Raw genomic sequence first — 13,402 nt, 5'->3', positions numbered from 1 at the left:
TTCTTCCCAAAACGGAAAATACCTCATGAACCGCGAGAAACAGACAAAGTAGTAGGAGTAGAAGAAGACATAGGTCCAGATTTCACAACAGATTGAGCTCTAGGCTCAAAAGATCCACTAGGCTGTGCTGGTCTCCACAAGACGGCAACGGTTCACCAAAGTCTCATAAGATGTCGGATCATCACAGACGACAACTTATGAGTAGATATCTTGATTCAAGCCTTGCAGAAAGATATCATATTTGGATGCATCACTGTTACTGATATGAGGACTGAAAGGTAGCAGATCAAGAAATCGTTGCTGATATTGATCAATAGTCATTGATCCTTGCCTCAGATTAAGCAACTCCATCGATCGTGCTTGGCAAACAGTTGGAGAAAAATACAGTTTCTGGAACTGGTGACAGAAATCCCCCCAAGTCACCTGTCCTCTCTCAGTACGTGCCTGAGCAGCTTTGGCATCCCACCAAAAACGTGCTCGATCCTCTAGAACAAATTCTAGAACTTCCAATTTCTGATCCTCAGTGCAATCGAAAGCACGAAAAGTAATCTCGAGTTTAGACATCCAATTTCTTGCTTGCTCAGGATTCTCGCCTCCCACCAAAGGTTTTGGTCCTACTTGCAAGAATTTATTGATAGAGTAGCGACGTTTACCCTCATGATGACGATGTTGATCAACATGATGGTGGTGGTGACGATGATGATGACCACCTCCCTGGCCAACACTACCGTAACTCTCGTCAGCCATATCCTGAGAATAATTGCACATTAAAAATCCCAAATGCGCAAAAATTACTCAAGTCTAAACTAAATCCCAAGTACTAATCCCAAAATCTAAGCATGCTCTGATACCAAAAATACAGTGACCCTGCATGGTATCACCTACTAACTGACAACTAATAGCATGCATTAAACTTAATAAAGCAATAACGCTTAACAGAGTAAAACGTGTGGAAACATAATCCATAATTACATATTAGCTTAGTAAAACATATTCAGGCTTAAATCTGTAATGATACAACCATATTTAAAAGTAAACATTTATAAAGCTATATCGAATCCTGCTGTATAATTAACTCCTCAAGGCTCCTGCTCCCTAGTCCTGCCTTGAACTACCAGCTCCGTCCATCCTGCGACCTGCCCCGTGGAATAGGGTGTCCAAGATAACAACTAGGATGTGAGCGCTAACGCCCAGTACATAAACATGAGTAAACATATATATACGATGCATGCAACATGATGACTGATAAAGGGTCATCTGAAAAGTCATGCTCAGTACCGGTGCCACATGAGTGCTGCCACTGCACGGATCAACCTCTGGGTGCAACCACACTCGTCTAGTACACCAGAGTAGACAGACATAAATGCCCCCGCTGTCGCGGTACTCTCAGTGACAGACTATCGAGTATAGAGCTGAGCGGCTCTATAATCAGGTATAACAAGATATAGGCTCAACGTGTATATGCACATGACATATGAATATGGAAAACGGTAAATCATATATCATGCCATATAATAATGCAAAATAAATGCAACATATAAACATGTATACTCGCTGACAATCTCAGTCAATGTGTACATACCTCTAGGCTAGTTCAAGTATAGTAGATCCTAGGTTCCAAGCCTATATTCAAAAGTTCATCGTATCACTACACAAATTCTATAAGCCTTAACTAAGCTAATAAGTACTCCCAAAACTTAAATAGATTCCCGGACCATACCTTCGTCCGTAGTAAGCCCTTTGGAGTCGCTAGTCCCGGATGACTATAACCATACCTTGGTTATTCCAGAACTTCTATTATAACCGATAGGACCCTCAAGTGTATAACTCACACTATATAACTGAAGAAAGAAACTCGGGAATTCGTAATTCAAATGAAATCAGACAAGACCTATTTATAGGCAAAATTCCCGGCCAGGATCGGAACTTTCGATTTCAGGATCGGAGCTTCCGATCCGCTCACTGCGTGCATGCTTGACACGCCAGGATCAGAACTTCCGATCCGACGATCGGAGCTTCCGATCTGCCCTCCGTTCGACACTTGTCAAAACTGGCGGCTAAGCATCGAGCATTGCTGGCAGCTAGAGATCGGACTTCCGTTCCTGGATCGGAGCTTCCGATCTCTGTGCTTCCGATCGGCTTCCAAAGTGGCTAGGATCGGAGCTTCCGATCTGGGTTCGGAGCTTCCAATCCGGCCCAAAGTCAAAAGCCCAATTTTTCTTCTGAAGTCCAATTACACTCCGAAATTGGTTAATTACTAACCCTTAATCATGTTTAACATATTATTATTTTAAAATGGAATCTGGGTTACTACAGACCGTCCAATCCTGAACAAACTTTGGAAGTCCAATTCTTGCTTGTAAAGCCCGATTCAGCCTTTTAATTGGTTAAATATTAACCCTTAATCATATTTAACGTATTATTATCTTAAAATGGAATCTGGGTTACTAAATTCTCCCCACCTTTAGATATTTTGTCCGCGAAATAAATTCTAAAGTAACGATCAAGATTATAATATGAAACATAAAACCATGTTTTATTACAACTAACTGTAATTACACTGATACATGGTAATCAATAAGACAAAGCAAACAACTCGGGATATTCTGCTCGCATACGGCTTTCCATCTCCCAAGTTGCTTCTTCAACGCCTCGGCGCTGCCACTGTACCATCACAAGTGGTATAGTCTTATTCCGAAGCACTTTCTCCTTCCTGTCAAGGATACGGAGTGGTCGTTCAACATAAGACAGATCTAATTCTAGCTGAACGTCAGTAAGCTGGATAATATGTGACTCATCAACTATATATTATCGAAGTAACGACACGTGAAAAACATCATGTATACTGGAAAGATATGGCGGTAATTCCAAATGATATGCAGCATCTCCGATCTTATCCAGTATCTGGAAAGGCCCAATATAACGAGGTGATAACTTGCCTTTCAATCCAAACCTCATCACCTTTCTGAAAGGTGATACTCGAAGGAATACAATTCACCAGGCTCAAACTGAAGTGGCCTGCGGTGAATATTCGCATAACTGGCTTGCCGATCTTGAGCAGCTTTGATCCTATGCTTGATCAAATCTACCTTGTCCACAATTTTTTGTATCAATTCTGGACCCTCCACTTGTCGTTCTCCCACCTCATCCCAAAATAATGGAGTACGACATATTCAACCATACAATGCCTCGAAGGGTGCCATATCAATTTTGCGATGATAACTATTATTGTAGGCAAATTCGATCAAAGGTAACTGATCCTGCCAAGTCAAGCCAAAATCCATCGTAGAATCACGCAACATATCCTCAAGTGTACGTATCGTCCGTTCCAACTGGCCATCAGTCACCGAATGATATGCAGTGCTCAAACTCAGAGTGGTACCCAATGCCTACTGAAAACTACCCCAGAAACATGAGTTAAACCAAGGATCTCTATCACTGACTAAGATCACCGGAATCCCATGTAATCGCACTATCTCCTGGATGTATAACCGTGTCATGCGATCGTAGGAATACTCTTTGTTGTAAGGAATGAAGTGTGCTGATTTCTTCAAATGGTCAACAACGACCTAGATAGCATCACACTGACGTGAATTCATAGGCAAGTGGGTGACAAAATCCATAGTCACATACTCCCACTTCCATTCGGGAATCTCAAGATTCTGTAGTAATCCACCTGGTCGTCGGTGTTCAGCCTTGACCTGTTGACAAACAAGACATCGAGAAACAAATTGATACACACCCCACTTCATCCCCTTCCACCAGAATCTAGTTCCCAAGTCCTTATACATTTTCATGCTTCCAGGAAGAATTGACAATAGACTCATGTGAGCATGAGATAGAATATCATTCCTGAGCTCCGCATCATCAGGTACAACCATTCGATTCGATAAGCATAATAAATCATCTATCTGATAATGGAATCTAGATGTATTAACCCCATTGGCCAGACGTGCCAAACGCTGAGTCTTAACATCATATATCTAAGCTTCTCTGAACCGAGAGTACAATGCTGGCTCAGATAAAATAGTATACAAACGAATTCCATTTCTTCCTCTCTTGTGCTTGAGTGTAAAACTCAGTGAACAACATTCCTGAATCATATGAGATAAATCACTAGTCTGAAGTGTAGAAAATCTCACCTGCCAACTCAGGGCATCAACAGTAAGGTTGGCAGAACCTGGATGATACTTAATCTCGTAGTCATAATATTTCAGTAAATCCATCCAGCGTCTCTGTCGCATATTCAACTCCGTCTGAGTGAATAAATATTTTAGACTCTTGTGATCCATAAATATCTCAAACTTCTCGCCATATAAATAATGTCTCCAAATCTTGAGTGCAAATACAATGACGGCTAACTCAAGATCATGCACTGGATATTTCGTCTCATGCATCTTCAACTGTCGAGAAGCATAGGCAATAACATGTCCATGTTATGTCAAAACACATCCTAGCCCCTGACCAGAGGCATCAGTGTAAACAATATAACCTCTTGATCCAGAAGGTAGAGCTAGCAAAGGTGCAGACGTAAGACGTCTACGCAGCTCATGAAATGATTCCTCACAATCCGATGACCATGTGAAGGAAACATTCTTCCGTGTCAGCTGTGTCAAAGGCCTGGCCAACTGTGCAAAATTCTCGATGAACCGACGGTAATAACCCGCTAGACCCAGGAAACTCCGGATCTCAGCAACCGTCGTCGGACGAGACCAGTTCAGCACTGCCTCAATCTTGCTTGGATCCACAGATATTCCTTTACTAGATATCACATGACCGAGAAACACTACCCGATCAAGCCAAAACTCGCACTTGCTCAATTTCGCATATAGTTTCTTCTCCCGTAACGTCTGTAAAACAATTCTCAGATGTTGTGCATGCTCATTCCTGTTGTGAGAATAGACAAGAATATCATCAATGAAAACGATGACAAATCTATCCAGATATTCTCGAAATACTTGATTCATTAGTGTGGGGACCTCGGGTGCTAATCTCATCTTATGGGAAAATTAGGAATTAACATAATTAAATCATTAACATAATCCAAGCATGGAAGGACCAAACTAAAATTTTTTTTTACAAATGGCTCGCTCGAGCGAGCCCATAGTGCGCTCGAGCGAGCAACTCACGGGTCCAGCCCTCCATGGCACGCTCGAGCGAGCTGAACTCTGCCCGAACTGTCATTTTTATGCTTTTGCTGCCAAAGTAAAGTTTTATGATGTACTTGCTACTATAACAACTCAAATATGCATACAACATCACTAAAACATGTTACACATCCAAGAACTAGCTTGGAAAAGAAGCTTAACATGTTTATTCAACTACAACTTCACAAGATTGTTACAAATACACAAGTTTAGATCCAATATCCAACTACTATGTTCATACAACTTCTTAACATAATATCCACATGCTAAAATTGTTTCAAAACACAATGTTTGACAGCAACTACAAATCTTAACCCGAGTCACCACATGCTAAAACTCTCTCTCGAGCTACCCTCGTCGTCTTTGGCTAGCTCCTTCCCATTCTGTTTTCATGCACACATACAAAACAAGACAACAGCCGGATAACTCCGGTGAGAACATAATTCTCAGTATAATCAACATAAACATGCGTTAACGATAGCATTTCAATTCAAGATACAACGTAAATAGAACGCATATTTAACAAAGTAAATCGATCCACATTCTCGAGATTTCGTATCCGATCTCAGTCTCAAGATCCGTTTATTCATTTCCGATCTTGGAATCAAGATTCGTAACCGATCTTGATCTGAATATATCCGGCCTTCATAGATCATAACCGACTCAACATCTAAGGTAAGCAATATAATTCAAATACCCATTTACCTGAGATGGTTTTCAATTCAAATTCAATCAAGAACATATATTTAAACAAGTATGTGATTTTTGGGCATAATTCAGTGGCATATTTGCATCCTCCTCCATATCTAGCACAACAAAATCCGCCGGAAAAATAAATTTATCTATTTTTACCAAAACATCTTCAATGATTCCAAGCTGGTATGTGATAGATCTATCAGCTAGCTGCAATGCGATCATTGTGGGCTTCACCTCGCCAAGTCCTAAGCTCCTAAAAACAGACAAAGACATCAGATTAATGCTAGCTCCTAGATCGCAAAGTGCATTATTAAAATAAGAAGAACCAATAGTGCAAGGAATAGTAAAACTCCCTGGATCCTTCGGCTTTTGTGGCATCTTCTTTTGGAGCACAGCACTACATTCTTCAGTTAAGCTCACCACCTCATTCTCTTGCAGCCTCCTTTTCTTGGACATCACCTCTTTAATAAACTTCGCATAATTCGGCATTTGTGCCAAAGCATCAACAAAAGGGATGTTGATATGTATCTTCTTGAAAATCTCCAAGAATTTTGAGAACTGCTCGTCCACGGCCTTCTTCTTGAACCTTTGGGGGTATGGAAGAGGAGGTTTGTACATCGGTTTTTGCTCAGGTTCAGACTCTTTCTCCTCGACCTTCTTCTCATCAACTGCAACTTTTTCATACGTCTTGATCTCAGATTTGCCCTCTTCTTTATCCACATGCTTCCCACTCCTCAAATTGATAGCATTACACTGCTTCTTGGGATTCACCTCAGTATTACTTGGGAATTGGCCTCTGTTATTATCTTTCAGTGCGTTCGCCAACTGCCCAATGCTAGTCTCCATGGATTGCAATACAGCACCCATGTTGTCCACATGTGTCTCTAAGATGTCAAGGCGAGTCTCAGTCCTCGCCATACTCTTGCTCGATTCCCGCACAAAAGCATTAACAACATCCTCCAAAGGAGGCTTACCCTCACCCTTATTTGTATTGTATCCCGGAGGAGGATTCAACACATTATTATTATTTGCATATGAAAAATTCTCATGATTACGCAAACTAGGATGATATTGATTGGGTATAGGATTACCTCGATAGTTGTTGTAATTTCTGTTGTTCACATATTGAGCTTGCTCCACACTCTCAAATCCATCAGCAGAATTTACGGCAGTCGCCAGCAATGCTGTCTTAGTAGAACTTTGATTCCCTTTGGTCAGTGCAGCCAACTGTGTAGAAATAGTAGACATATGAGCAGTCAAAGCAGTGAATGCATCAACCTCATGAATTCCAGCAGGCTTCCTTATTACAGATCTCTCACTCGGCCACTGATAACTGTTAACAGTCATTTGCTCAAGCATCTCATAAGCCTGTTCAGGAAATTTAGAAAATATTGAACCTCCAGCTGCAGCATCCACAGAAATCTTCGTTGGGCCATTCAAACCATTGTAGAATAACTCAATCTGTTCCCAATCCAGAAAATTATGGTTTGGACACTTCCTAAGCAACTCCTTGTACCGCTCCCAAGCTTCATAAAGCTGCTCAAAATCTTGTTGTTTGAAAGTAGTGATCTCAATTTTCAGCTGGGCAGACTTGGCAGGCGGAAAATACTTAGCCAGAAATTTGTAAGCCATATCATCCCATGTAGTGATACTCCCAAGAGGTAGTTATTGCAACCAACTACGAGCATTGTCCCTAAGAGAGAACGGGAACAATCGTAGTTTGATGGTGTCCTCAGTAACACCATGAATCTTTACTGTGTCAGCAATCTCCAGAAAAGTACGCAGATGCAAATTTGGATCTTCAGTAGCTGCACCCTAAACTGATTTTTCTCCACCATATTAATCAGAGCTGGCTTCAACTCAAAATTATTTGCTGTGATATTCTGCCTAGCTATCCCAGAATATTGAGTATTGATCACCGGTCGAAAGTGATCTCTGATCGGCACCGGGGCATTATTGACAACTCTTTCTCTTTCTCTTTCTCTTCTTCAGTTATTTGTTGCAACTCTTCTCTTCTAGCTTTTCTCAAAGCTTTAGCAGTTTTCTCGATTTTCGGATCAAAGAGCAGTGAGTCATAACTTTGGCTTTTTCGCATAAACTGCATAGACAGGAAAGATTTAAAATTAGAACCAACAAAATAAAATAAAATGCTCTAAATCAAAAGTAAGACCAATTAGCACAATTTAATATAAATCAAATAAAATTCATTCCCCGGCAACGGCGCCAAAAACTTGTTGCGTGTTTTTCGCTCGCAAGCGCACGATGTCAAGTTATAATATAGGAATTAAGTCCAAGTCGATCCCACGTAGAATGAATAAATGATATTATATCAAATATTTGCAACTAATAAAATCTTAATCCTATGTAGAGCTACGAGAATGATTTGAGTTATATCAAACTAAAATTTGCAAGAAACAAAAATAAATAACCACGAGTTCACGAGATAAAAAAAATCAATAAGCGATGAATGCTAGAGGTTCGACTTCACTTGACTGTCCATCACAATTTATTTCTCATGATTGTTTAATGATCAATTCTTCTAGTTTATTAGCCAAGAATCCCTATTATTTTCTACTACCTCTCTCGAGTGTCAAGCAGAATTTCGTATTCAATAGCAAATTCAATATGTCTATCAAAGTTTAACTATTAAATCTGGTAAATAGCACAAGAATTCTCCTAATAACTTCTATGGAGTTATATGCCTCTCGAACAATATAAACACCAAAGATGTATTTTCCTATGTCGTATTCAAAATCTCCTCTCTCGAGTGATAGATTCTAAATCAATTATCATTCAATCTATGGCCAGTAAATTGAAAGCATTAAAATCAAGAAAACACAAATAAATTGTGCGAAGAATTCAAATATATAAATCAAAATATCTCAATCATGGTTTTCAGTCAAGATCCGTCTACCTCTAGACTAAAAAATTAGTTCATAATAAATTCAAAGATCAAACAAAATATGTTTTTCAAATAATCCATCAAACTAGAAAAATAGAGTTTAAAGGAAAACTAGAACGAAGAAAAATTATGCTTTTTCGTAGCCGGATGCCGCCGTCTTCCGTCTTCGTATCAAATTCTCGAGCTCTTGTGCACTTCAAAACTCTCAAAAGCCGTCTCTATGCTCTGAAAACTCTCTAAAACCTCGTATCCTCCAAAATAAGTCATAAAATCCCTTTTAAAACTCGATTAAAGACTTTCTATATTTTTGGAGACTGCGCAGCGCTAGAGCGCTAATTATTCGGCGCTGAGGCGCTCAAGTTTCGTATTTTATTTTTCAATGACGGACGTCTAGCGCTGGAGCTCTCAAAAGAAGGCGCTGGGGCCTCTGGACATGAATTTACGGGCGCTGGAGCGCTAGGAATATGGCGCTGGGGCGCTACTTGACTTCCATTTCACCATCTGCGCATCATTTTTGTAAAAATCATAACTCAAGTTTTAGCCGTCGGATCATGCTGAAATTTTTACAAAAACTTTAAAACATCATAAACCTCAATTGGAACAGTGGAGATCGGATTTTGATGCCTGTAATATTCCCAGTAATTTTCTGAAGTTTGCTGTCCCGTAATTCGGCTTTCCGCTTCTTCTTGCTACTTTTCTTCAAATCCTTGCAACTCACAAAAACAACAAAAAATACGCATAATATCCACTCGATACATCACAAAATCCAAGTCAAATCATATATAAATTAAGTGCATAAAATGCACTTATCAAATCCCCCCAAACTTAGACTTTTGCTAGTCCCGAGAAAAACAGTAATGAGCAATATAGTCGACCTTCGAATTTATACATTCCAAGATTCAATACACATGTCGGCTAATTTTCTCAAGAGTTCTCATATGTGTGTGATTTTCCAATCTCATCTACCATCCTAACTTTCGGTAAAATCATGCAATCCGTAAGCTTCATAAAATCATTAACTCCGCCCTCAAGTTTCAAAATACTCTCAACCAAGTTCAAATTTTACTCACACAGATCAACAGGACTTTTTCGGTTAACATTAGGCTCAAGTATAATCGACAGGAGATAAGCATCCATATGTATATCAATGTAAACAAGGACTCAGAATTCAAAGCAAAGGGAATTGAATATTTTCAATTTGTGTAGGATTATGAGTAGCTAAAATTTTTATTTGCATTGCCAGACATTAGTCTTGGTTTTCTTCTACTCCATACATCTCCATCTTTATGCCTTGTATTTGGACTAGAATTTCAATCCATTTTTTTTTCTTTTCAAGGCCTCCCCTCACCTTACTTTCTCCGCCATTACTTTTCTTTGAACTTTTTAGCTACTCAATTTGTTTTGGATTTTTCATGATTTATATAACTAACAAATGAATAGTGACTAAAAAGGCTCAACGAATTCAAAAATGCCTAAATCACTTATGTGATCATAAAATTCTACCTCAGTTTCAAGTAAATCATTATTGATGTCTAGTTTCCACATGATAAAATAAAAACAAAAACAAAAACAACTAAAAGAAAATAAAAAATGCAAAAAAAAACTAGCTTGGGTTGCCTCCCAAGAAGCGCTTAGTTTATAGTCCATAGCCCGACTGTATTCCAATTCTAGTCCGATTCCGCTTTGTTGAGGGTCTTCCCTTTCGCTTTCACCCTCCAAATATATTCAACAACCTTTTTAAACTTTGATTTCTTCTTCGTTTTCTTCTTCTTCTTTTTCTTTGTCACCTTCAGATCATTTTTCTTTGAATCTACCTCATGAACAAGTTTGGGATGGCCATCTAGCTTCATAACTCGCTCAATCATGCATAATTTCTCGATGGGTGGATTACTTGATTTCTTGAATATGTTAAAAATAACTCTTTCGCCGTCCACACCCATCGACAACTCACCATTCTTCACCTCAATCTTGGCATCAGCAGTGGCCAAGAAAGGTCTCCCCAATATCAGTGTCATATTTGCATCCTCCTCCATATCTAGCACAAAAAAATCCGCCGAAAAAATAAATTTATCTATTTTTACCAAAACATCTTCAATGATTCCAAGCGGATATGTGATAGATCTATCAGCTAGCTGCAATGAGATCATTGTGGGCTTCACCTCGCCAAGTCCTAAGCTCCTGAAAACAGACAAAGGCATCAGATTAATGTTAGCTCCTAGATCGCAAAGTGCATTATTAAAATAAGAAGAACCAATAGTGCAAGGAATAGTAAAACTCCCTGGATCCTTCAGCTTTTGTGGCATCTTCTTTTGGAGCACAGCACTACATTCTTCAGTTAAGCTCACCACCTCATTCTCTTGCAGCCTCCTTTTCTTGGACATCACCTCTTTAATAAACTTCGCATAATTCAGCATTTGTGCCAAAGCATCAACAAAAGGGATGTTGATATGTATCTTCTTGAAAATCTCCAAGAATTTTGAGAACTGCTCGTCCACTGCCTTCTTCTTGAACCTTTGGGGGTATGGAAGAGGAGGTTTGTACATCGATTTCTGCTCAGGTTTAGACTCTTTCTCCTCGACCTTCTTCTCGTCAACTGCAACTTTTTCAGACGTCTTGATCTCAGATTTGCCCTCTTCTTTATCCACCTGCTTCCCACTCCTCAATGTGATAGCATTACACTGCTTCTTGGGATTCACCTCAGTATTACTTGGGAATTGGCCTCTGTTATTATCTTTCAGTGCGTTCGCCAACTGCCCAATGCTAGTCTTCATGGATTGCAATACAGCACCCATGTTGGCCACATGTGTCTCTAAGCTGTCAAGGCGAGTCTCAGTCCTCGCCATCCTCTTGCTCGATTCCCGCACAAAAGCATTAACAACATCCCCCAAAGGAGGCTAACCCTCACCCTTATTTGTATTGTATCCTGGAGGAGGATTCAACACATTATTATTATTTGCATATGAAAAATTCTCATGATTACGCAAACTAGGATGATATTGATTGGGTACAGGATTACCTCGATAGTTGTTGGAATTTCTGTTGTTCACATATTGAGCTTGCTCCACACTCTCAAATCCATCAGCAGAATTTACGGCAGTCGCCAGCAATGCTTTCTTAGTAGAACTTTGATTCCCTTTGGTCAGTGCAGCCAACTGTGTAGAAATAGTAGCCATATGAGCAGTCAAAGCAGTGAATGCATCAACCTCATGAATTCTAGCAGGCTTCCTTATTACAGATCTCTCACTCGGCCACTGATAACTGTTAACAGTCATTTGCTCAAGCATCTCATAAGCTTGTTCAGGAAATTTAGAAAATATTGAACCTCCAGCTGCAGCATCCACAGAAATCCTTGTTGGGCCATTCAAACCATTGTAGAATAACTCAATCTGTTCCCAATCCAGAAAATTATGGTTTGGACACTTCCTAAGAAACTCCTTGTACCGCTCCCAAGCTTCATAAAGATGCTCAAAATCTTGCTGTTTGAAAGTAGTGATCTCAATTTTCAGCTGGGCAGACTTGGCAGGCGGAAAATACTTAGCCAAAAATTTGGAAGCCATATCATCCCATGTAGTGATACTCCCAAGAGGTAGTGATTGCAACCAACTACGAGCATTGTTCCTTAGAGAGAACGAGAACAATCGTAGTTTGATGGTGTCCTCAGGAACACCATGAATCTTTAATGTGTCAGCAATCTTCAGAAAAGTACGCAGGTGCAAATTTGGATCTTCAGTAGCTTTACCCCTAAACTGATTTTGCTGCACCATATTAATCAGAGCTGGATTTAACTCAAAATTATTTGCTGTGATATTCTGCCTAGCTATCCCAGAATAATGAGTATTGATCACCGGTCGAAAGTGATCTCTGGTCCGCACCGGGGCATTATTGACAACTCTTTCTCTTTCTCTTTCATCAGTCATTTGTTGCAACTCTTCTCTTTTAGCTTTTCTCAAAGCTTTAGCAGTTTTTTTGATTTTTGGATCAAAGAGCAGTGAGTCGTAACTTTGGCTTTTTCGCATAAACTGCATAGACAGGAAAGATTTAAAATTAGAACCAACAAAATAAAATAAAATGCTCTAAATCAAAAGTAAGACCAATTAGCACAATTTAATATAAATCAAATAAAATTCATTCCCCGGCAACGGCGCCAAAAACTTGTTGCATGTTTTTCACTCGCAAGCGCACGATGTCAAGTTATAATATAGGAATTAAGTCCAAGTCGATCCCACGTAGAATGAATAAATGATATTATATCAAATATTTGTAACTAATAAAATTTTAATCCTATGTAGAGCTACGAGAATGATTTGAGTTATATCAATCTAAAATTTGCAAGAAACAAAAATAAATAACCACGAGTTCACGAGATAAAAAATCAATAAGAGATGAATGCTAGAGGTTCAACTTCACTTGACTGTCCACCACAATTTATTTCTCATGATTGTTTAATGATCAATTCTTCTAGTTTATTAACCAAGAATCCCTATTATTTTCTACTACCTTTCTCGAGTATCAAGAAGAATTTCGTTTTCAATAACAAACTCAATATGTCTATCTAAGTTTAACTATTAAATCCGGTAAATAGCACAAGAATTCTTCTAATAACTTCTATGGAGTTATATGTCTCTCGAACAATATAAACACCAAAGATGTATTTTTC

The 13,402-nt window shown here is 39.2% G+C and overlaps 2 non-coding genes across 2 annotated transcripts; both read left to right on the top strand.

Annotated features, from left to right (window-relative positions):
- The first annotated feature begins 7,320 nt into the window (after window positions 1–7,320).
- LOC140870000 (small nucleolar RNA R71) lies at window positions 7,321–7,426 on the top strand. The gene has a single exon (XR_012146986.1). It is a non-coding gene; the product is annotated as a small nucleolar RNA R71 (small nucleolar RNA).
- A 4,721-nt stretch (window positions 7,427–12,147) lies between these two features.
- LOC140869899 (small nucleolar RNA R71) lies at window positions 12,148–12,253 on the top strand. The gene has a single exon (XR_012146889.1). It is a non-coding gene; the product is annotated as a small nucleolar RNA R71 (small nucleolar RNA).
- Window positions 12,254–13,402: the final 1,149 nt, after the last annotated feature.

The sequence above is a fragment of the Henckelia pumila genome, chromosome 4 (assembly GCF_033568475.1).
Source record: "Henckelia pumila isolate YLH828 chromosome 4, ASM3356847v2, whole genome shotgun sequence".
NCBI lineage: Eukaryota > Viridiplantae > Streptophyta > Magnoliopsida > Lamiales > Gesneriaceae > Henckelia > Henckelia pumila.
Note: the sequence above shows the minus strand (reverse complement) of the source record. Positions and strands in the feature narration are given on the sequence as shown.